Source organism: Macrotis lagotis, chromosome X (assembly GCF_037893015.1).
Source record: "Macrotis lagotis isolate mMagLag1 chromosome X, bilby.v1.9.chrom.fasta, whole genome shotgun sequence".
Taxonomy (NCBI): domain Eukaryota; kingdom Metazoa; phylum Chordata; class Mammalia; order Peramelemorphia; family Peramelidae; genus Macrotis; species Macrotis lagotis.
This window is the reverse complement of record NC_133666.1, coordinates 444,903,618-444,927,095: the sequence shown is the minus strand read 5'-3', so window position 1 is coordinate 444,927,095 and position 23,478 is coordinate 444,903,618. Positions and strand designations below refer to the sequence as shown.

The 23,478-nt window shown below is 33.0% G+C and overlaps 1 long non-coding RNA gene across 1 annotated transcript; it reads right to left on the bottom strand.

Annotated features, from left to right (window-relative positions):
• Positions 1 to 11,118: 11,118 nt before the first annotated feature.
• On the bottom strand, positions 11,119 to 22,307 carry LOC141501841 (uncharacterized). The gene is made up of 3 exons (XR_012472317.1): positions 22,234 to 22,307; positions 19,235 to 19,340; positions 11,119 to 12,278 (listed from the first exon to the last, which is right to left on the bottom strand). It is a non-coding gene; the product is annotated as an uncharacterized LOC141501841 (long non-coding RNA).
• Positions 22,308 to 23,478: the final 1,171 nt, after the last annotated feature.

Below are 23,478 nucleotides of genomic sequence, written 5' to 3'. Positions count from 1 at the left end.
TACAGAAATAATAGTTTTATATGTTCCACCACAAATTCTTTAGCTTTGTCTTTGATCATTGTACTTCTTAGGAAATCTTAGTCTATCATAATTGATCATCATACAATTTTTCTATTAATGTGTACCATCTTCTCCTGGTTGTACCTGTTTATTTAGCATCAGTTCATGTAAGTCTTTCCAGGCTTTCCAAAATCGTCACACTCATGATTTCTTATGGAATAATAGAAGTTCATCACATTCATATAACATAATTTGTTCCTCACTTAATGAACATCTCCTCAATTTTCAATTCTTTGAGACTAAAAAAGGAACTGTTGTGAATACTTTTGTTTAGAATTATTTTCACCTTTTTTTAATGATCTATTTAGGAAATAGACCTAGTAGTGGTATTGCTGGATCAAAGGATATACAAAGGTTTTCTTGTCCTTTGTGCAGAGGTCCAAATTTTTCTACTGAATGGCTAGATGAATTCTCAGCTGCACAAACATTACATTTGTGTCCCAGTTTTCCACATGCCCTACAACAGAGATCATTTTCCTTATTATTCATATTGACCAATGTGATAGGTGCATTTCTCTAATTTATAATTATTTAGAGTACATTTTCATATGACTAAAGATAGCTTTAATTTGTTCATGAAAAAATGCCTGTATTTATATTTTGACCATTATTAATTGGGGAATGATTTTTATTTTAATAAATTCTCTTTAATAATTCTCTATAATAATAATAATAATAATAATAATAATAATAATAAATCTCTAATAAAATTCTCTAAATATTTCAGAAATGATTCCTTTATCAAAAGTATTAGGGGAAAAATGCTTCCCAACATTCTGCATTTCTTTTAATCTTGGTTGTAAGTGTTTTACTGTTGCAAAATCATTGTAATTGAATGTAGCCAAAATTTATGTAGATTTATTTTATATCCTTCTTGCATAAAGTTGTTGTTTCAGGTACTCTCTTAGTAAATAGGTTTCTCTAATTTTTCCATCATATCATCTGCAAAGACTAAATGTTTTGTTTCTTTATTACCCATTTTAATTTCTACTGTTTCTTTTTTCTTCTCTTATTGCTAAAGCTAACATTTCTAATACAATATTCAATAGTGATGGTGAAAATGGGCATCCTTTGTTCATCCCTGATCTTACTGGGAATGATTCTAGTTCATCCCCATTATGTAGAATGTTGCTGATAGTTTCAGATAGATAGAGTTTATTATTTTAAGGAAAGCTCTATTTATTTCCTATGCTCTCTTGTGTTCTTTTTTTTTTTAGAATTTTGCAAGGCAATGTGGTTAAGTGGCTTGCCCAAGGCCACACAGCTACACAATTATTAAACTCAGGTACTCCTGACTCCAGAGCTGGTGCTCTATCCACTGCACCACCTACCCGCTCCTCTTGTGTTATTAATAGGATTCAGTGCTTTGTCAAAATATTTTTTTACCATCTATTGAGATAATCATATGATTTATCTTAATGTCATCATTCATAAGTTTAATTATATTGATTATTTTCCTAATTTTGAGCCATTACTGAATATCTGGTGTGAATCCTACCTGATCATATTATAATTTACTAGTAATGAATTTTAATCTCTTAAAATTAGCTTTAAACTATTTGCTTCCATACTAATTAGGGAGATAGGTCTATAATTTTTTTGGCTATATTAGCTCTCCTAATTTAGGCACCTGTAACATATGGGTGATATGAAAGGAATTTGGCAGAGCTCCATCTTCAACTATTTTTAAATAGTTTTTATAGAATTGGAAATAATTGTTCGTTAAATGTTTGATATAATTTACATATAAAAGTCATCGATTTTTCTAAATATTTTTTCTTAGATAATTTATTTATAGTCTCTTCAGTTTCTTTTTCTGAAATGGAATTATTTCTGTTAATGTTTTTTTGTTCATCTGGGGTCATTTATATTTTTGTTAATATTCTTCCATTTCACTTATCGAATTTCCAAAATATTATTTTTATGTCCTTCTCATTGCTGGCAAGTTCACCCTTTTCATTTTTTGATACTGGTAATTTGTTCTTCTTTCCTTTTTTAATCTTAATAATAAAAGGTAACATATGTTTTTTGGGTTTGTTCATAAAACCATCACAGATTTATTTATTAACTCAATAATCGTATTATGTTCAATTTAATTAATTTCTGCTTTGATTGTCAGATCTTCCAAATTAGTATTTAATTGGAGGTTTTTAATTTGTTCTTTTTCTAGGATTTTTAGTTACATGTCCAATTCATGGATGTTCTCCTTCTCTTTTTTATTCATGTAAGAATTTGGAGATTTATAATTTTCCCTAAAAACTACTTTGAATGCATCCCGCAAATTTTGGTATGTTATATCATCAATGTCATTGTCTTTGATAAAAATGTTATTTTATAATTTGTTGTTTGATGCAATTATTCCTTAAAAGTACATAGGATTTTTAAATTATCATCATCTGAAAAGTATGGATATGGATGGTATTTTTATGCATATGAATGGTATTTCCATCATACGTTTCTTAAAACTGTCTTTGATTATCATACTGCTGAAATGAGCATCGTCCATCATGCATGATCATAATGCCATGTTGTTGTTTTTGCGTATAAGGTTTTACTGGTTCTGCTAATTTCTTTCAGCATCAGTTCATGCAAGTCTTTCCAGGTTTTTCTGAAATTCCATCCCTCATGATTTCTTTTAGAACAATAATGTTCTATCAAATACATAAAGCACAATTTGTTTAGTCATTGTACAATTGATGGGCCTACCTTATTTACACATTCTTTGCTTTAAATAAAGATCTTCTATACATATTTTTGTACATATGTTATTTTTGCCCTTTTTCATGATCTCTTCAGGATATAGACCAGTAGTAGTATTGTGGAATCAAAGGATACATTTTTATTTCCCTTTCAAGTATAATTCAAAATTGCTCTCCAGAAAATTTGGATCAGTTCACAACTACACCAATAGTGCATTAGTGTCCCAGATTTCCCACACCCCCTCCAACATTGATCACTATCCTTTCTATTCATACTGACCAATTTGAGTGGTATGAAATTGTACCTCAGAGATGCTCTAATTTGAATTTTTTTAAATCGATAATGATTCAGAGAAATTTTAAAGATGACCAGTGATAGCTTTGATTTCTTTGTCTGACAATCACCTTTCCATATCCATTGACCATTTATCAATTGGAGAACATTTCTTTTAGAAATTTGGATCAGTTTTCTATATATTTTAGAAATAAGTGCTTTGTCAGTGACACTACTAAGAATTGTTTTCCAACTTTATATATTCCTTTTAATATTTTTTCTACTGAGATTTTTCTTTATTTTCATCCATATGCACATGTGTATTTTTAAGTTAAGAATTTCCTTCCACCTTCCCTTTCCACAACTATTCCTTCTGCAGTGGACAGTCAGGTTACCATTGTACATAAATATTTTGATAAGCATGTTTAAGGAATTGTTATATTTAGTATAAGAAATTAGCTTTAAAGGATAGATACATTAAGAGCTATTTTTATAAAATGTTTAGATTTTGAAGGTGTTATTTGTATGTGTGTGTTTTGTTTTGTTTTATTTATCTTCATCTGGATGGAGATAACATAGTCCATAGCTAGTCTGTTGTAGTTGTCCTTGCTCTCTGAACTACTGAGAGGAGCTGCTTTCATCAAGGTTGTTCATCTCACAAAGTTGTTGTTGATGTGTATATTGTTCTCTTGGTTCTACTCCTTTTGCTCAGCATCAGATTATGTAACTCATTGCATGCTTCTCGAGAGTCCAACTATTTATGGTTTCTTATAGAAAATAGTATTCCATAGTATTCATGTACCATAACTTATTTAGCCATTCTCTAATTGATGGGCATCCCCTCAATTTCCAATTCTTTGCCACTACAAAAAAGCTGCTATGAATATTTTGGAACACTTAGGACTTTTCCCTTTTTTTATAATTTCTTCTGGATATAGACCTAGAATTCTAATAATTTCTGGGTCAAAAGGAATGAACAGTTTTATTGTTCTTTGAGCAAAGTTCCATATTGCTCTCCAGAAAGTTTGGATTCATTCACAATTCCACCCGCAATGCATCAATGTCCCAATCCTCCCACAACCTCTTCAACATGGATCCTTTTCCCTTTTCTTCATCTTGACCAGTCTAATAGGTATGTGGTGATACAGTATTTTAATTTTCATTTCTCTGATCATTAATGATTTGGAGCATTTTTCACATGATCATATATAGATTTAATTTTTTCATTTGAAAGCTGTCCTTTGACCATTTATCAATTGGGGAATGACATGTGACCTTATATACTTGATGCAATTGTCTATATATTTTAGAAATGAGAAATTTATCAGAACTCCTAGCTGTGAGGATTGTTCCCCACCTTTTTACTTTCCTTCTAATTTTGGCAGCATTGATTATATTAGTACAGAAAATTTTCAATTTAATCATTCCTTTTAATCTTGTTTGCAGCAGATTTATTTGTGCAAAATTTTTTAATGTAATTTAATCAGAATTATCATTTTGATTTTTTTATAATATTCTCTCTCTTTGGTCATAAACTGCTCTGCTTTCCAGAGGTCTGATGAGTAATCTATTCCTTGTTCTCCTAGTTTGCTTTTAATATTATCTTTTATGTCATAATCCTACACCCATTTTGACCTTATCTTGGTATGGGTACAAGATGTTGGTCTAACTCTAGTTTCTAACAAACTATCTTCCAATTTTCCCAGCAGGTTTTATCAAAGAGTGAACTCTTATCACAGCAGTAGGAATCTTTGGGTTTATCAAACAATAGATTACTATAGTCATTTATTGCAGTCTCTTTAGCTCCTAATCTATTCCATTAATACATTTCTCTATTTCTTTTTTTTTATTTTGGTTTAAATAAGGCACTGGGGTTAATTGACTTGATCAAGATCATAATAACTAGGTAATTATTAAGTGTCTGAGGTCAAATTTGAGCTGAGTCCTCCTGACTCCAGGACTGGTGTTTTACCTACCTCACCAACAAGCTACCCCCACCCACTCTACTCTACTTCTTAGCCAGTAAGCAGACAGTTTTGATGACCATGCTTTATAATATAATTTTAGGTCTGGTATGGCTAGACCAGCTTCCTTTGTATTTTTGTCTTTCATTAATTCCCTTGTTATTCTTGACCTTTTGTTCCTCCATATGAATGTAGCTACTATTTTTTTTATAGCTCACTAAAATAATTTATAGGATCTTTGACTAATTTAATTTAGATTGAATTGTCATTTTTATTATATTGGTTTGGCCTACCCATGAGCAACTGATATTTGACCAGTTATTTAGATTGTGTTGTATTTGTGTGAAACATGTTTTATAGATGTTTTCAGAAAGTTTCTGAGTCTGCCTGGATAAGGTAGAATCCCAAATATTTTATGTTATATGAAGTTATTTTAAAAGAGATTTCTCTTGTTATCTCTAGCTGCTCTGTCTTGTTAGTAAGGTATAGAAATGCTAAGAATCAATGTGGGCTCATTTTATATCCTGGAACTTCGCTAGAGTTTATAATTTTTCCAATAGTTTTTAGATAATTTTCTAGGGTTCTCTAAGTATATCATCTGTGAAGAGTGAGTTTTGTTTCTTCAATATTAAATCTAATTCCTTCAATTTATTTTTCTTCTCTCATAAAGCAAGCATTTATAATACAATATTGAAAATTAGAGGTGATAACAAGCCTCCTTGTTTCACCCATGATCTTATTGGTAATTCATCTAGGTTACCCCACTACATATTATGTTTTCAAGGGTTCAGCTAGATACTGCTTATTATTTTAACAAGCAATCAATTTATTTCTATGCTCACTTATATTTTTGGTATAACTGGGTGCTGAATTTTCTCAAAAGCTTTTTCAGTAACTATTGAGATAATTATATAATTTGTTTGGTATGTTATTGATAAAATCAATTATGCTGATAGTTTTTTTCTATTATTGAACCAGAAGTGAATTCCTCAGATAAATTCTGCTTGATCACAATATAGTAACTTCATGATTACTTGCTGTAATCATTTTGCTAATTTTTTATTTGAATTATTTGTATTCATATTCATTAGACAATTTAGTGTACAATTTTCTTTCTCTGTTTTGACTCTTCCTGGTTTCAGTAGGAGCACCATATTGGTATCATGGAAGGAATTTGGCAGACTTCCTTCTTACCCTATTTTTTTCAAATAGTTTATATAGAATTGGAACCAATTGTTCCCTGAATGTTTCTTTGAATTCACTTGTGAATTCATCTTAGTGGAGATTTTTTCTTAAGCAGTTTATTTGATGGCTTATTGAATTTCTTTTTCTGAGATAATTTTTTATGTATTTAATTTCCTCTTTACTAGGGCAATTTATATTTTATAAGTATTCATTCATTTCACTTAGACTTTCAAATTTATTGGCATATAGTTTGGGAAAATAGTTTTGAATTATTTCTTTAATTTCTTCCTCAATGGTGGAGATTTTCTTTTCTTTAATGAAATTAGCCAAAAGTTTATATATTTTATTGGCTTTCTTTTTCATAAAACCAACTCTTAATTTTATTTATTACTTCAGTAATTTTCTTGCTTTTGATTTTTTATTTCACCTTTAACTTTCATAATTTCTAATTTGATAAGTGGGCATTTTTAAATTGTTCTTTTAACTTTTTTTAGTTGCGTGCTCAGTTCATTGCTCTTCTCTTTCTCTATATTATTTAAATAAGCATTTAGAGATACAATAAAACCCCAAATAACTGCTTTGGCTTTATCCCCTAAGTTTTGGTATGTGGTCACATTATTGTCATTGTCTAGGATGAAATTCTTTCTATGATTTGTTATTGGAACCACTCATTGTTTAAAATTAAGCTATTTAGGTTCCAATTAGTTTTAGATCTATCTATCCATTGCACATGATTTATTGCATCATGGTCTGAAAAAGATGCATCCAACATTTCTGCCTGCCTGCATTTGATTATAAAGTTTTTATGCACTAATACATTATCAGTTTTTGTGTAGGTACCATGTTCTGCAAGGGAAAAAACATTATATTCCTTTCTATCCCATTTTAGTTTTCTCCAGAGGTCTATCAAATCTAAATTTTATAACATTCTCTTCATGTCCTTAACTTTCTTCCTGCTTATTTTATGGGTAGATTTCTCTAATTCTGAGAGGGAAGTTGAGTAGTGTCTTACTTTCTATGTCTTCCTGTAACTCATTTAACTTCTCTAAGAATTTGTATCTCTATTGCTTGGTGCACATATATTTAGCACTGAAATTACTTCACTGTCTATGGCATCTTTAGGAGGATATAGTTTCCTTTCTTATCTCTTAAAATGAGATCTATTTTTGCAACTACTTTGACTGAGATAAGTATTGTTACCCCTGCTTTTTTTTTTTTACTTCAGCTGAAGCATAATATGTTCTGCTTCAGTCTTTTACCTTTACTCTGAATGTATCTCTTTGTGTTTCTTGTAAGCAGCATACCCCTTTCCCTATTTTTTACATTATTTATTTATTTCATTTTACTTTTTCTTTACTTTTCTTAAGTCCCTCCTTCTCCTCATTGCTTTCCACTTTTCCCTCCTACTTTTCAAAGTCATTAGATAAACTTTTAAAGCCAATTCTTTGGACTTAAAAAATGTTTGTTAATCTGTCTCTCTAGGCTAAATCTATTGAAAGCAATATTTACTCAACACTAACATCCTCTCCTTTCCCCCCCCCCCCATTATAATAGGCCATTTATGGCTCTCATGTGCTGTTATTTATTTCTTAATGTCTCCACCTTTTACTTCTAGAATATTTTTTAAATATCCTATTTTTAAAAAAAATCTGTCTTGTTCCCACTCTCTATCAAATTATACCTTTTTTCAGCTTTAGTATAATTTTCAAGTGTAATGATATTATCACATTCTATTTTCTTCTTGCTCACTTATTGGCTCCAGGTTTACTCCCTCCATTTGTTCCAATAGAAATGAAATCCTCAAAATCTAAAGTATCATCATTTATCATAATTTATACTCACACCTCCTGTCTAAGTATGCTCATTTCAACTGTTCTGAGAAAGATCCTATTCTTAAGAGATTAAATAGGGTCTTCTTGTGAAGAAATATAGAGAATTTAGTCTTCTTGACTAACATTTTCATTCTTTTCATTGATCATTTTATACATCTCTTATGTCTTCTATTTGTAGACCAAATATTCTGTTCAGTTCTGGTCCTTTTTTTCAGGTAATATTGAAAGTCTCTCTTTTGTTGAAAATCCATCATTTCCCCTCAATTTTGGATAGTTGATCCTTGATTCTAATCCTTGATTTTTGGGTCTTTAGAATATCATATGTCAAGCTCTTCTACTTTTTTGCAAGGCAAATGGGGTTAAGTGGCTTGCCCAAGGCCACACAGCTAGGTAATTAAGATCGGATTTGAATCCCGGTACTCCTTACTCCAATGCTGTGCTTTATCCACTATGCCACCTAGCCGCCCCTTCTCCTATTCTTTTAATGTAAACCGACAAGTCCTGTGTCATCCTGAATGTGGCTTCCTAGTATTCAAATGCCTTCTTTTTTTTTGGTACCTTGCAGTATTTTCTGCTTTAGCTGAAAATTCTGAAATTTGACTACTAGAGTTTTTATTTTAGGATCTCTTTCTGGAAACGATCGGTGATTCTCCTTAAGTACTATTTTCTTGGGGAGTATTAAAACAGTTTTCCAAGATAATTTCCTAAAGATATTATCCAGGATCTTTTTCTTATGATGACTTTCAGATAGACAAACAGTTATTATATTATCTGTCCTAGATCTATTTTCTAATTCCATCATTTTTTAAAGAGGTACTTTACATTTCCTTCTATTTTTTCCAGTATTTTAATCGTGTTTGATGGATTCTTGGTGTCTAATAAAGTAACTAATTTTGATTTTTTCTAATTCTAGTTTTAGGGCTTTATTTACTTGTTAAATTTTGCTTCTATATTTCCTTTTCCAGTTTGTCATTTTTTATTTTTAAAAGAGCTTATCTCTTTTTTTTTTATTTGCTCAATTTTACTTTTACAGATATTGTTTTCTTCAGTTAGGTTTTTTCATAATTCAACTACATGTATTATTTCTTTCCTCCACCTTTCTTCTTCTTTTAGATTTTGTAAAATCCTTTTTGAGTTATTTTAAGAGGGCTTTGTGACTTTAAGACCAATTCTTAAACCTCTTGAGGCTTCACATATAGTCATCTTGTCATTCTTTCCTCTTAGATGGTGGTTTTATCATACCTATCTGACTAGTACCTTTCTATGATATATGCTTTTATTTTATCTTTGTTTTTTGTTTTGTTTTCTACTTTTTTTTGCTCGTTTTGAGCACACATGGGCTATTGTCTCAAGCTTTTTGTGCTGTAGGGGAGGGGGCATGGATCTAGACCCTGACATTCCACTCTAGAATTTCAGATACTTGTAATTTGTTCTCTGAGTTAGGGTACTCCAATCTGATACTGTGAACTGCACCAGAATTTCTGGTTCAACTTTTGGTTTCTGAGCCAGTGTTTCAACCCTCATTGCTATCCTGTTATACCTCTGACCTGTTGAACCGGCACCTGAATTGTACTATGGCTAAGAGCCTCCCTCTGACTTCCCAGTTCTCCTGCTTAGGATAGGCTATACTCCCCTTTTATCCATGTGTAATGTACCTTCTCTGAAGTTTCGCCAAGATATCATTAGCTGAGAAGCTGTTTTACTCTGCTTTTGCGATTTGAGGGTGTAAAGGGTTCTTTCATTTTAGACTCTGCTTAGAGACTTCAAATAAAGTTGTTTTGAGAAAAATTCTTAGAGCATTCTGGCTTAATGTCACCATCTTGGCACTGTCCAGAATGTCCCATGGGCACTTTTGAGGGGCTTCTCTTGATGCAGAGATAGATATCCTACAATCCCTCATTTTCAAAAACCATTAGTAGTATTTTATATCCCCAAATAACTTGTAAAAGATTTTTGCTTCAGTACATAAGGTAATTTAGCTCAATGTTATTAGATTCCAAAATATAAGATTTAGAATTTACGAACCTTCTTCTGAAAATAAATTGAAGTACAAAAGTAAAAATATACCTTTTGTTCCTGCAGACTGTACCTGGATGAAATTCATTCATATATATTCTCGTACATTTGTATACACATGCAAATACAATGCAAATGTGTATCTATGTATATACTTTATATATGTACAACTCTAATTTATATATTATATATATGTATGTATATGAAAGTTTATGAGTGTGACCTGAGCATTGAGAGTTTAAGTGACTTGTCTTCATTAAAATTTATAATATATGCTAAAGAGGGTACTTGAACCCCTATGTTACCAACTCCAAAATCAGTTATCTTTCAAAGCTCTCTCTCTCTCTCTCTCTCTCTCTCTCTCTCTCTCTCCCACAACTCTCTTACTATGTTGACTCCCTATATTTTTTTTCCTTGTGCTGTTTTTCATTTTCTATTTGGAGTTGTTTCTATTGCTAATCCCTGGGCCAGAACTGCTATAATGATTTCTGTGGTGAGCATGAGGCAGCTACTAGTCTTCAGACAACTGTAATTACTGAAAGTAATATTTTCTTTCTCTGCGTGTATAATATTTTAAGGTACTTTATACTTGTTTTTGTAAATGCTTGGTAATATGTATAGTACCTTCAAACTCATACATATGAATAATATAATAATATCAGAATCATTTTATCACTATCAAAATAATTGCATTTTCATTCATTCTTGGTCTGCATATCTGCAGCTTTTTTCAGTATTTGTTTTTCTTTTGGAAATTCAGTTCATATTATAAGCATGAAATCACTGAAAATTCATGTCTGTTTTAAATGTTTTACTAGCTAAACTTCAATCCAGGTATTCACAGTTCACTTAACACAGAACACAATGTCATGCTTTTTCAAAGCATAGGAAAGCTTCTAAAATAGAGACATATTTCCTAGTGCTACAGAAATAGTAATAATTAATCTCTTTAAGCTATAGAATTTCTGAAGTTATTCACAAAATAACTTTTTTTGATAATTCACAAATAAGTTTCTTATATAATGTCTAAAATGATTGTGTTTTAGCACAAATTATTTCAGAAAAATTTAACTGTAATTATTCTCAGAAGTATTGCTGGGTAAAATTCTTATTGAGAAAATGCTTATGAGTGCCTTTCTTAAGAAAATACTTATTAGCATTATTGGATATCTTCCTAGGATATTTTTGGAATCAAACTTAATTGATCCTTAACAAAGAGAGAAATTTCAATCATTTCCCTTTCATTCACAAATTTTGGTAGAAAGTTTTAATAAGATTCATTGCTGAAAAGAAGCAGATTTGTTTTATTAGAAACCAGGAGGGATGGGAATTCAGGGAATCCTGAAGAGATTTGCATGAACTGATGATGAGTGAGATGAACAGAACTAGAAAAACGCTGTACACCCTAACAGCAACATGGGGACCATGATCAAACTTGATAGACTTGCTCATTCCATCAGTGTAACAATCAGGGATAATTTGGGGCTGTCTGCAATGGAGAATACCATCTGTATCCAGAGAAAGAACTGTGGAGTTTAAACAAAGGCCAAGGACTATTAAATCTAATTTAGAAAAAAAATGTTATTGTCTGATCTTGCTATGTCTTATACTTTATGTTTCTTCCTTAAGGATATGATTTTTCTCTCATCACATTCAATTTGGATCAATTTATATCATGGAAACAATGTAAAGACTGGCAAATTGCCTTCTGGGGGGGAGGGAAGTAAGATTAGGGGAAAAACTGTAAAACTCAAAATAAAATCTTAAATAAAAAGAAAAGAAGTAGATTGTAGTTTTAAGAGTAAATGGAATTCTAAGAAAGGTTGATAATTGGGATAATTATTTCAAATTTCTTTTTTTAACACTAAGAAACAATATAATTAAAGCACATAAGAAACCATTGATTGAGGCACGAAATTAAGAAATGAGAAAATGGTACTAAATATATTTCTTATAGTTTAAGGGCAGTTGGTAGAGAAAACAGTGAAACAACAATAATTTTTTTCTATTCTATTTCTACTCCCACTTATAAAGAGATAGTATTAGTTTCTGAGGATGAATTAAATTAAAAGAATATGATTAAGATAAATACATTAGATTTGATAAAACAAAATTAAGATTTCTTTTTAATACAATAGACCCTTCCAGAAAGTTGTTGTCCAAGGTCTAATATGCTTTTTTACAATTCCACACTGATGAGTCACAGGTCTGAAACCATTTCCAAAAGTTTGTCCTTCCCCATCACACTCTATGAAAAAAATTCAAAATGTCCATATGTGTTTAGCATAAAAATAGCAACCTATAATTGTGTAAAGGATAAATTTTAAATTATAAGATAATTTTAGCAAAAGAAAGTTTTTGTTTTTCTGCAGATGTAACAAAATACAGAATCTTCACATTCCAATACAGCAGAAATGGAAAATTTCTCAGGTCATATTTCTACCCAAATAATTTTCCACAATTTTGATAATCCACTTTCAACTTTAAAAACTCCCAGAAATGGAGAGCTCATTACTTTCTAAGATAGCACATTCCATTCTACAATAAATTTATTTGTTAAGAATTATTTTTTTGGCTATCAGTCTTCTCTGAGGATGGCCCAGCCAACTCTGCTTGAGTATTCTTCTCTCTCTCTCTCTCTCTCTCTCTCTCTCTCTCTCTCTCTCTCAAATGCTCTCAATCATTCTCTGGGTACCCCACCCCCTACAGGGTGGGGGAAGAAGGGAAATCTTCCTTTTTGAAACTTTGAAACTCAAATCTTTGTCTCAGATGGAATGCATGTTTCACTGCAGGAAGGGTAAGACCCCCAAAAAGACTTGTTTTAGAAAACAGGGTACCCTCATGCCTTCATCCTGGTTTGGGGAAGGGGGGGTTGGGCAATGACCCTATTTTCTTAGGCTTAAGGTGTTTATCAATGCCAAGCCCTATTTAGCTGGGCTGAGAAAGCCCCACCCTTGGGAGGGGAAGGGAAATGGGCAGATTGATTGGGAAGTCTTGAGGTCAATTAGTTAAGAAAAAAGGGAAGACTTTTTGGGACTAGAAAATTCAGACTTCATTTTTTAATTAAACCTGTTTCAATAGCTAATATTTCTGTAATAGAGTAACTGGATTTGAAATTTATAAAGTTACTTAAGAATGGATTCAATTTTAACTATTGATTGGCTATTTCAAGATCTTAATGAATATGAGGTTCCCCAAGAAATTCCAATTGATTCTAAACATTATTTTTTTTGACTGATCTTAATTGGTATTTTCAAAAATAGTATATATATATATATATATATGTGTATATGTTTGTATGTGCATTTTAAACATCAATGGGACAGTTCTATATTTCTCTACTGGCCTGGATTGGTGGGGAAAATGTTTCTATGTTCTGAGATCTGGTACTGGCCAGGCAATCCAATAATCTCACCTTGGTAAATTTGAAATCTTTATACAAGAAAGTTGTTTATGTTGTTTGTCCCTTTGTCTGTCTTCGTGTGTGTGTGTATGTGTGTGTGTGTGTGTGTGTGTGTGTGTATAATTCAGATCTGAAATAGATAGTTACCTAAGTTATATGTTACTCCTTTTAGTTTGAGCTTTGAATTTAATTGTTTAAAAAAGATTTAAATTCAAATTAAGTAATTAATGAAGTTGGTATCTGAGCCTATCTGCTTATACCATTTGAAAGTTTATAAGTGGCAAAGTTTGAAATGATTTCAGGTGTGAGCTAAGTTTTTTGTTAACCTAATATTGACTGAAGGCTGTATTCAAATTAGGTTAATGGAGACTTTTAAGTTTACTAAGTTCAGACTCCCTGCCCTCAAGGAACTTTGAAAAGAGCACAGGAAGGCCTTTGATACTGAAAGGTCACCACATTGTATTTAAAGAAAAAAAGAAACTATCTGAGAGTAATTTAGTCACCTATGTTTTGTAACAAGTCTTCAGAATTATGTGTGTTATTAAGAAGGAAAATATAATTAGGATAAATTGTTTTTCAAGAATTTGGGAATATTGAGTCATATAATTTACTGATTTCTTTTGGGAAAGAGATATTGTAGTAAATTTTGTAATTTGATCTGTTTTGATGTTAAATTGATATAATTGTCAACAATCTTGCAAGGTCCTTTGTAAAGAAAGAAAGTTTACAATCTTTGTCTTATCATTTATCATATTTTTATGGAAGGGAATACATATTTATATATAATATATTTAGCAGTTATGTGATATTGTTTTGTAACTTCAAAAAATTATATTAACAGTGCTTGATTCTCTTGTGAACATATAAACAATTTGAATACTGTAATGTTAAAGCCTGGAATTAGCATGTGATTGTTTTGAAGGGTGGAAAGGGAAATATCACAAATTATGACCCCCTTCAGGGATAAATTTGTAGATTCATGCATAATAACTGAGATTCTTAATTGACTTGAATGCCTGGCTGTTTTTACTATTGTTTAATTGCATTAGAATCAATAACACATGTTGGAAATTTAAAGTTAGCTAAGATGTTCTAATGGTTTTAAAGAATTCTGAAAGTAATAACTTGCATTTTTATAGATGGCTAGTAGTTAAACGTTTATGTACAGAGATTTCTAGCTATAAATGTAAGCTGGGACCAAACTGGTTTTTTTTGCTTTGAGGAAAAAGCACCCATGCAAGATGAGGAAGAAGAAATTACAATGAGGCAATCTGTAGTCAATTGTAATGAGAAGTATGGAGGTAATGGGCAGCTTCCTGGCCAGAAGTAGATGTATAGCTATTTTAAACAGTTAATAACTAAACGGGTGCATTACAAAAACTTGATTTTATTAAATATTATATATATATATGCATATATACATATATGTGAATTAGGATTATTGTTTTTCTATCTCAAAATCTGTTTTGCATTTCATTTACAGCACTGTCCTTAGCTACATGAGCAACAATTTAATTATGATTTTTTTCCCCTTGATCTCATACCAAATTATATCCTGGCACACTCTTGGTTCTTCTTAGTACTCAAGCCACCTGAAGCTCTGGTTATAGGTAATTGCTATATTACAACACATTGTTCTGCCTTATATCAGGTGTGATAAAATAGAAAGACAATATGCCAATGAAGCCATTTAGCTCTATGGAGTTTCTTAAATGCTGCAAATGGAATAAGTAACCTTTAAAAGAATGACCCTAGCCTCAACTAAGGTAGGATTATTTGAAAAGTTCCTTCACCTAGCCCATTGAGGAATATTGCCTGTATGATTTCATGAGGAAGCATGTTCTAATGTCACTCTCTGAGCTGTATTGCCATGATCATTCCAGGTGCATCATAATTAAGTTTGAGAGTGAGCCAGTGGATCAGGATAATGCCTATTGGCATATTTAATGGTTTTAAAGGAGAGATCCATTTTTCAACTAGAATTTTTATTCATTCTAAACATAGCTAATGCCATAGAAAATTTTGTTGCAAATTACTTTTTGGACACCTGCAGCATTAAAATGCCTTTTCAACACATTTATTTATACTGTTTTTGAACTTTTGTTTAAAACTTATGTGGCATCCATCAAAGATTCTGTGTTGTATTGGAGCCCATGTTCTTATAAAAGATATTTTGATACTGGCTTAGGATCATAAAATATAATTATTGCCCTTTATAAACCTTCTAGTTTTTTTCCTAATCATTGGACCTCTGTCAAATAGTCTTCTCTATTACAACATCTCTGGTTTTTCCTTGTTCAAATTCTTTCCCCTTGCGTTTTGTTTCTCTTAGAGATATAGCTCCAAAAACAACCTCTGTGGGACGCCAACCAGTTGTGCAAGCCAATCATTCCCTGGATCCTGCCTTAGTGAAGCCCTTGCTGTAATGCATTCATCTCCAAATGGACTCTTAAAGGTCCAGAAGAATCTGTCCCTGAATACATTTTTGAGGGGGCAATGATTCAGGGGAAAGATGAAGAGAATTGTGAATGTAGAAGTTGAGTGGCAGTGTTTTTGACTACCACCCACTCTTGAGATGTAAATTAATTTGACATAGAGAATTATGATTATAACAGAAGCAATTGTTATCTTAAAAGGCTGCTCAAATTGGATGGAGATCTCCACTACCATTGATTCATTGTTTAATGTAAAATTTGTATCCTTTTCCTTAGGCGTTACCCTCTACCTAATTCCAGGTCCAGTACAGGGGAAGGGAGTTCACCTTTTGCCTTCCGGATGAGAGGTAAGACATTAAAAACCTGGGTTTGACCAGAGCCCAGGGCCAACAGTCTTCTCTCACCATGGCCCAGCCAACTCTGCTTGGCTGTTCTTTTATCTCTTTTTCTCTCCCTAGCCTTTCCTATGTCTTGTAACCTTTTAATGAATTTTTGTTTTATTTTTTAAAAAATTATTTTTTTTCTGAACTTTATTCCAAAATTTGCCTCCTTCGCATTTCTATACATGGTTCACCTATAGGGGCCAAAGAAACACACACACACACACACACACACACACACACACACACACATATATATATATTGAATATGTGTATGTGTATATGATGTGTATATGTGTATGTATATATATATTTATATATGTAAACACACATATACATATATATACGTACACATCATTGTGTTAGAGAAAGGAATGGACGTTGTATATGGAGGAACAGGCCCTTTTGGCTGGATCATAGGCAAAGGGAAATTGGGACCAATGTATAATTAAAATTTAAAGGGAGGGAGGGGAAAGGTTGCAAATAGTTTTGAATACTGAAGGAGTCTATGTTTGATCCTAGAGGAAATTGGGATCAAATAGTATTTTTTGACTGGAGGTGGGAGGGGATATGATAGGATCTATTCAATATAAAAATGACTACTGTCATTGTATGGGTTATGGATTATGGGGGAAATTTTGAAACTAGAGATAAAAATGTCATGCTATCTCTACTGATTTACTTTCAGCAGTAAGTATGAATCAAAGACAACACTAAGGTAGCAAATGTAGATGGATAACAAAATGGTTCCCTCAACACTAATAACAAATTGGGGAGGGGGCAGAGTGATAACAAGATGGTAGAGTGAAGGCAGGAATTCCCAGAAGCTCTCCCTGAGATCACTCCAAATGCCTGAAAATTATGACTCTAACCAAATTCTAGAATGACTGAACCCACAGAAAGATTGAATGAAATAATTTTCTGACACACAGAAACTTGGAAGCTGCATGGCAAGGGTCTGTTCCAACAAGTTTGAAAACAACTGCAGCAAGTTTGGGTTGTGTGGAAGAGAACTAGCTCCAGCTTTCCACCAACATCTGGTAGAGTGACTGGGTCCCTGGGGGCACTTGTGGCAACAGGAAGCTTCATATAACTCCCAGTCCAGACATTGCCAAAGACAACTTGGAAGGTCAGCAGAAAACCTCTGTGGCAGTAGAGTGACTGCATAGCCCAGACCAATGGAGGTCTTAGCACAATCCTGCCCTGGAGTCATGGAACAGCTGCTTCCAAAGGTTTGGTCCACTGATGATAAGAGGGGGATATATAAACAAAATATTCTCAGCTATCCCTGAGGTAGAACTCTGCTACTTTGCCCATATTCAGATCCACAGCACAGTATGGGGCCCCAGAATGTCAAAGAAGAAAAAGTACTCTCCTCACAGGGCATAGGGGGGAGCTTATGGCCATCCATAGATCAGAGCATAAGCCAGGAGATCAGTCAGAGTTTCTCATAAGTTCTTAAAGGAATTGAATTTCTTAGTTGGGGGTGGGGGGAGAAGTGCTATACCTGAAAAAAAAAAGCTGCAAAAATTCTCTAAAGCTTGGGAAAGGATATCCTCTACCCTGGAAGCAGAACCCCACCTTAATAAAGAGTTTAATTAAATAGAAGTCCTAGGAAAATGAGCAAACAACAGAAAAAAGCGAATCTGATCATAGACAGTTATTTTGGTTCCATGGAGGATCAAAATACACATTCAGAAGATGACAAAGTCAAAGCTTCTGTATCCAAAACTTCTAAGAAAAATAGGAATTTATGTTTTAGAAGAGGTCAAAAAAATATTTGAAAATCAAATAAAGGAGATAGAGGAAAAATTAGGAAGAAAAAATGAGAATGATAGGGGGAAAAACATGAAAACTAAGTCAGCAGTTTGGTGAAGGAGATAGAAAAAAAATACACAAGAAAATAACAGTTTAGGTGAAATAAAAAAAAAAAGGCTGTATAAAAGTTCAATAAGGAGAATAATACCTTAAAATGGAGAACTGACCAAATAGAAAAGGAGAATATGATGTTCTGGAAGGCAAAAGAGTTTAGTATGCAACTACTTAATATCCTCTTTCAGGGAAAAAGATGACAATTCAATGAAATAGGAGACTTTCAAACTTTCCTGTTTAAACTACCAGAACTGTATAGAAACTTTGATCTTCAAGTACATGACTCAGGGGAAGCATAGAGAGGGTGGACAGGAAAGGCAAATTATGAGGTATTTAAGAATGTTGAACTGCTTTTTATTCCTCCATGGAAAGATGATGTTGCTAACTCAGAGTAACCTTATTTTTTTTCTGGGCTGTTAGAAGGAGCTGAATATGAAAGTATAATATATTATAAAGATGGCAGTAATGGGCAAGAAAAGAATATAATGGGAGAAAGGGAAAGGAGAGGTGGAATGGGCTAAGACACTTCACAGGAGAGAGTCAAGAAAAAGCTTTTGCAATAAAATGAATTGAGGGAATGTGAGGGTGAATGAAAGCCTTTTCTCATCAGAAGTGACTCAGAGAGGAAATACACACTCAATAAGTTAAGAAGTCTCTTTTACCTTAGAGGGAAAAAAGGAAAGGAGAGTCACTGGAGAAAAGGGACAGGGGGAGGGGAGGGGGATTCAAGTAATAGAAGAGAGGGAAAATCATGGGATAGGATAATCAGATAAAACACACTTTTTTTTTAGGGTTTTTTGTTTTGTTTTTTTTCTTTTTGCAAGGCAATGGGGTTAAGTGGCTTGCCCAAGGTCACACAGCTAGGTAATTATTATGTGTCTGAGGCTGGATTTAAACTTAGGTACTCCTGACTCCAGGGCCATTGCTCTGTCTACTGCACCACCTAATCACCTCTGCCCAGTATAGATAATAATATAACCAGGGTACATAGGTCATTCATTGGAGATTTTGCATTTGGCCCTGAAGAACTTAGATTTGAAGCCCTAATCTCTGATGATATCAGAGCTTACTCTATATCCTAGGACTTTGCCAATCCAATACTTCCCATTCTTACCTAGCTCTACATTTAATTCATGAACTTGGTGCCAGAAATATATCAGGCTTGCAGTGTGAAGAGATGCTCAGTAAGTCATTCACCTTCAAGGCATTAATTCTGATGCCTAAAATAAATGAAGAAAAGAGAATAAAAAAGTCATTTCCAGGAAATAAACAAGAGAAAATGTATTTTTTCATATTATATTTTTTTTTCAGTTGGGTTAACTGACTTGCCCAAGGATCACACAACTAGGTAATTAGTAAGTGTCTGAGGCTGGATTTCAAATCAGGTCCTCTTTGACTCCAGGGCTGGTGCTCTATCCACTGTGCCACCTAGCTGTCCCCATAACATTTCCTTAAATTGATAATCACAATACCACATTGTTGATTTTGACACACCTAAAGAGCAAGTGGCCTTACTCATAGAGTTAATATGCATGTCTGTCACTTTCATTATTCAATTGATTTTGAGCTCTGAAAATTCTTTTCTATGAAAATTGATTGTTTTTTCAACTGTCATTTTTTAAAAAAATCTGAGATATTATTAGAAATTAAATGTTCTTCCTTATTTTAAAAATATATTTTGCATTAGTTAAATGATTTCTAAAAACATCAGATTGCATGAATTTATGATTTCATGTAGACCACCAAACTTTTCCTTGGAACAACTGAAAGTCATAATGGTTTCAGGGAAGTTTCTGTTGAAGTTAGAAAAATATGTTGACTTTCATATCATAATGTTAAAGAAGAAAAACATTCTATGAAGCCTTTATTTAAGAAAGTTTTATAAATTTCACTTTTTTTCATCAAGGTCAATATATTATTTCCTAAATAAAAGAAATGCCCTCAGAAATATTGAAAAATTGCAACACTTCCCCTTATTCATAAGTTGTCTCAGGTCAGGTTTAGAGCATTTGCTCTAAGTTGCATTGATGCTCTATGTTGGCAAAAAGACAAAACTGAAACTGAGATAATCAAAACGAACAAAAATATTCAAATCAACCAACACTAGTCAACTTTAATGAAGCCACAAGAGGCTCACTGACGTCATGTTAATAAGATTCACATCAACACCCTTACCAGCAATTGCCATTCAGTGTAAAATGGAAAACCTATAGGTAGTGATGAACCTATCCTGCATTTGCCTTTTGATTCCTTTTGGGTAATTCTATTTGTAAGGAACCATTTTTATTCTCTTAAAAATAGGGACATGGCCCTTGAAAAATTCTCATAAAGGTTGCATTGTGTTCTTACAAACCATCCATCATCAATCAATATGGAAACCTTGACCTTTTACCTCAAATTGAAGTCAATCTGTCTCTAGCTGAAGTTCCTTCTGAAGAAGTTTTGATTGCCATTAGGCTTCTTTCAAGTGACAAAGCTGATTATATTCCCGCTGAGATCTATAATGTGGGCCATCCATTGCTCATCTAAACACCTGGCCAAAATTTTCCAGGTTCTATGGGTTAAAGTGAGTATCCACAAAAGAATTCAAAGATGACTCCATTGTCCATCTCTATAAAGGTAAAGGGAAAAGACTGTCCTGTGACAATCACAGGACTGTTTTTCTTTTAGTCATTGCTATTAATATTCTTGCCAGAGTCTTACTCAATAGGTTCATCTTTAACCTGGAAGATGATCACCTTCCAGAGAACCAGGGAAGCTTCATAGAAGGTCAAAGAAGAATCAATGTATTGTTTGCTGACTGACAACTCCAGGAAAAATGCCAAGAGCAGAATAGAAGTCTGTATACAACATCTGATACAGTCAGTCATGAGCATTTATGAAAAATTATATCAAAACTTGGTTTCCCAGAGAAGTTCATCAGTATTCTACATCAATTTCATGATGACATGCATGTCTGGGTTCTGTATAGTGGATGATGCTCTCATGATTTTTCACTCACCAATAGAGTGAAACACGGATATATCCTTGATCCCATGCTTTTTTAACAAGATGTTTTCAAGCATGTTACCAAATGCCTTCACTGAAAATGAAAACAGTATCAAAGTCATCTACCACACTTATAGCAAATTCTTAAACCTTAAAAGAAAGCAAGCCAAAATCAAAATGGAGGGAGTGTTATTGCATGATCTTCTGTTTGCAGATGATTATGTATTCAGTGAACCTCTGTAGCTCAGATGCCACGAATTTCTGTTACTTCTGGTAATTTTGGCCTAACAGTAAACACCAAAAAAACACAGGTGGCCCATTAGCCAGCACTACACTATTCATATGTGGAACCATCAATTATAGCAAATGGAGAAATTTTGAGTTCTGTCCACTGACTTTGTTAGTGACATTTCCAGGGAGGTATACATTGACATCTGGCAAAAGAAGATAGCAGATATTGAGGTCCTTGTTTGGAGCTAAACTGCCAAGTATTCCAATATTACTATAGAGAGTGTGATTATAATCTTCTGGACAGGTCAGAATGCAAGATATATGCTTGCCAACAAGACTATTCTATGGAGAATTCACACAGGGCAAGTGTTCACAAGGGGGTCAGAAGAAATGATACTGGGACACCTTGAATGTCTCTTTAAAAATCTTTAGAACTGAGTGTACAGCACAGGAGTCATTGGCACAGGAGTGCCCATCATTGTGTGCCCTCATCAATGAGGGTGCTGCACTCTGAGGAGTGCAGAATTGAAGCAGCTCAAAAACATGTTCACATGTACCCATATTGTGGTAGAGCATTCTAAGCTCATATCAGTCTGATCAGCCACAGAACGACACACTGTAATTTGCTTCAAGCATAGTAATGTCATTTTGGTCTTCTTTGATAATGAATGTCAGGAATCAACCAACCAACTTGTTTACTAAAGAAGACTTAGTTATACCTCCATCATTTATTTTCCTGTATTTCTCTGAGATTTCTTCAGTATTCTTTTCACTGACAATAACTATGTCCCTGTCACCTTCCCTTAGAAAATGAATAGTTGCTGTTCTTCGGAGTCCATTTCTCTCTTCTTCAGAAAAAAAGTCTTATATTACTAAACTCTGTTTGATGCCTACATCTTTTTGTTTCCTTTGCTTCCACAGTCCATCTTCTCGACATAGGTTAGGTTTCCAAATGCTTTTTTCAGAATGTTTTCTTCTTTCATTCCATATTGAAGAATACTTTGTTTGTTTTGAAGGAACATTATTTTTTCCTTCCTGAGAAAAAGGAAGAATGAGATTCCCAGTTAGATTAATGATCCTATGTACTTTTTATAAAGTGATGAATGGAATCAGAGTTCCATTTATGCACATATTTAGGAATGTGTGTCTACTCGTATGTAGTTTTATTGCTGGTTTTAAACTTAACATCAGAGAAAGTGGAATGAGTAAGGAAAAGAATCTCTGAGAGTATTTCAAAATAGAGCATTATTTCCTTCATGATTTTTTTGAAAAACTGAATAGTGAGGCCCTTTCTGAAAATGTGATATCTTCTAAACTAACTGTATTTATTTTTGACTGCCTGTTTATTTTCTTCCTTCTTTTTTTCTTTCTAGTATCATTTTAGATTGTTTTTCTTTTGTGCTGTACCCACTTTTGTAACAAAAAAAAATATTTTAGATGATCTGATAGTGATTTATATGACACAATACCACAAATCTTCATCAATTAAGGCCAAAGCCATTGACCTTTTACCTCAATTTGAAGATCATCTGTCTGTAGCTGAAGTTCCAACTGGAAAGGGGGGGTTAAATTAAATTAGGCCCTTTTCAAGTGGCAAAATACTGATACTGATTCTATTCCAGCTGAGATTTGTAAGATGTGGGGTTTCATTGTTCATTATTTTATCTTAGTAGTCTAACCTCTGTTTTAGGAAGTCCCATATTATCTTTGACTATTCCTTGAAAACTGTTTTTTGAGATGCCTAAGTGGCACAGTGGATAGAGCACTGGCCCTGGAGTCAGGAGTACCTGAGTTCAGATCCTACATTTAATAATTACCTAGCTATGTGGCCTTGAGCAAGCCACTTAACCCCATTTGTCTTGCAAAAACTTAAAAAAAAAAGACCAAAACTATTTTTTGGCATGAATTTGGCTTGTTTACCTCTTGAATTATCATTCTTCTCAATTCTTTAGAAATGTTTCTTTTTTCTTGTATTTTTCCTAATTATATGTAAAGACAATTTTAGGGTTCACTTGGCAAGATTTTGTTTTCCGAATTTTTCTCTAACCCCATCTAACCTATTCTGAAAATGTTCAGCAATTTCAAATAATTTAAATATGTAAAATCTTGTAAAGCATATTTCCATACTAACCATAGTTG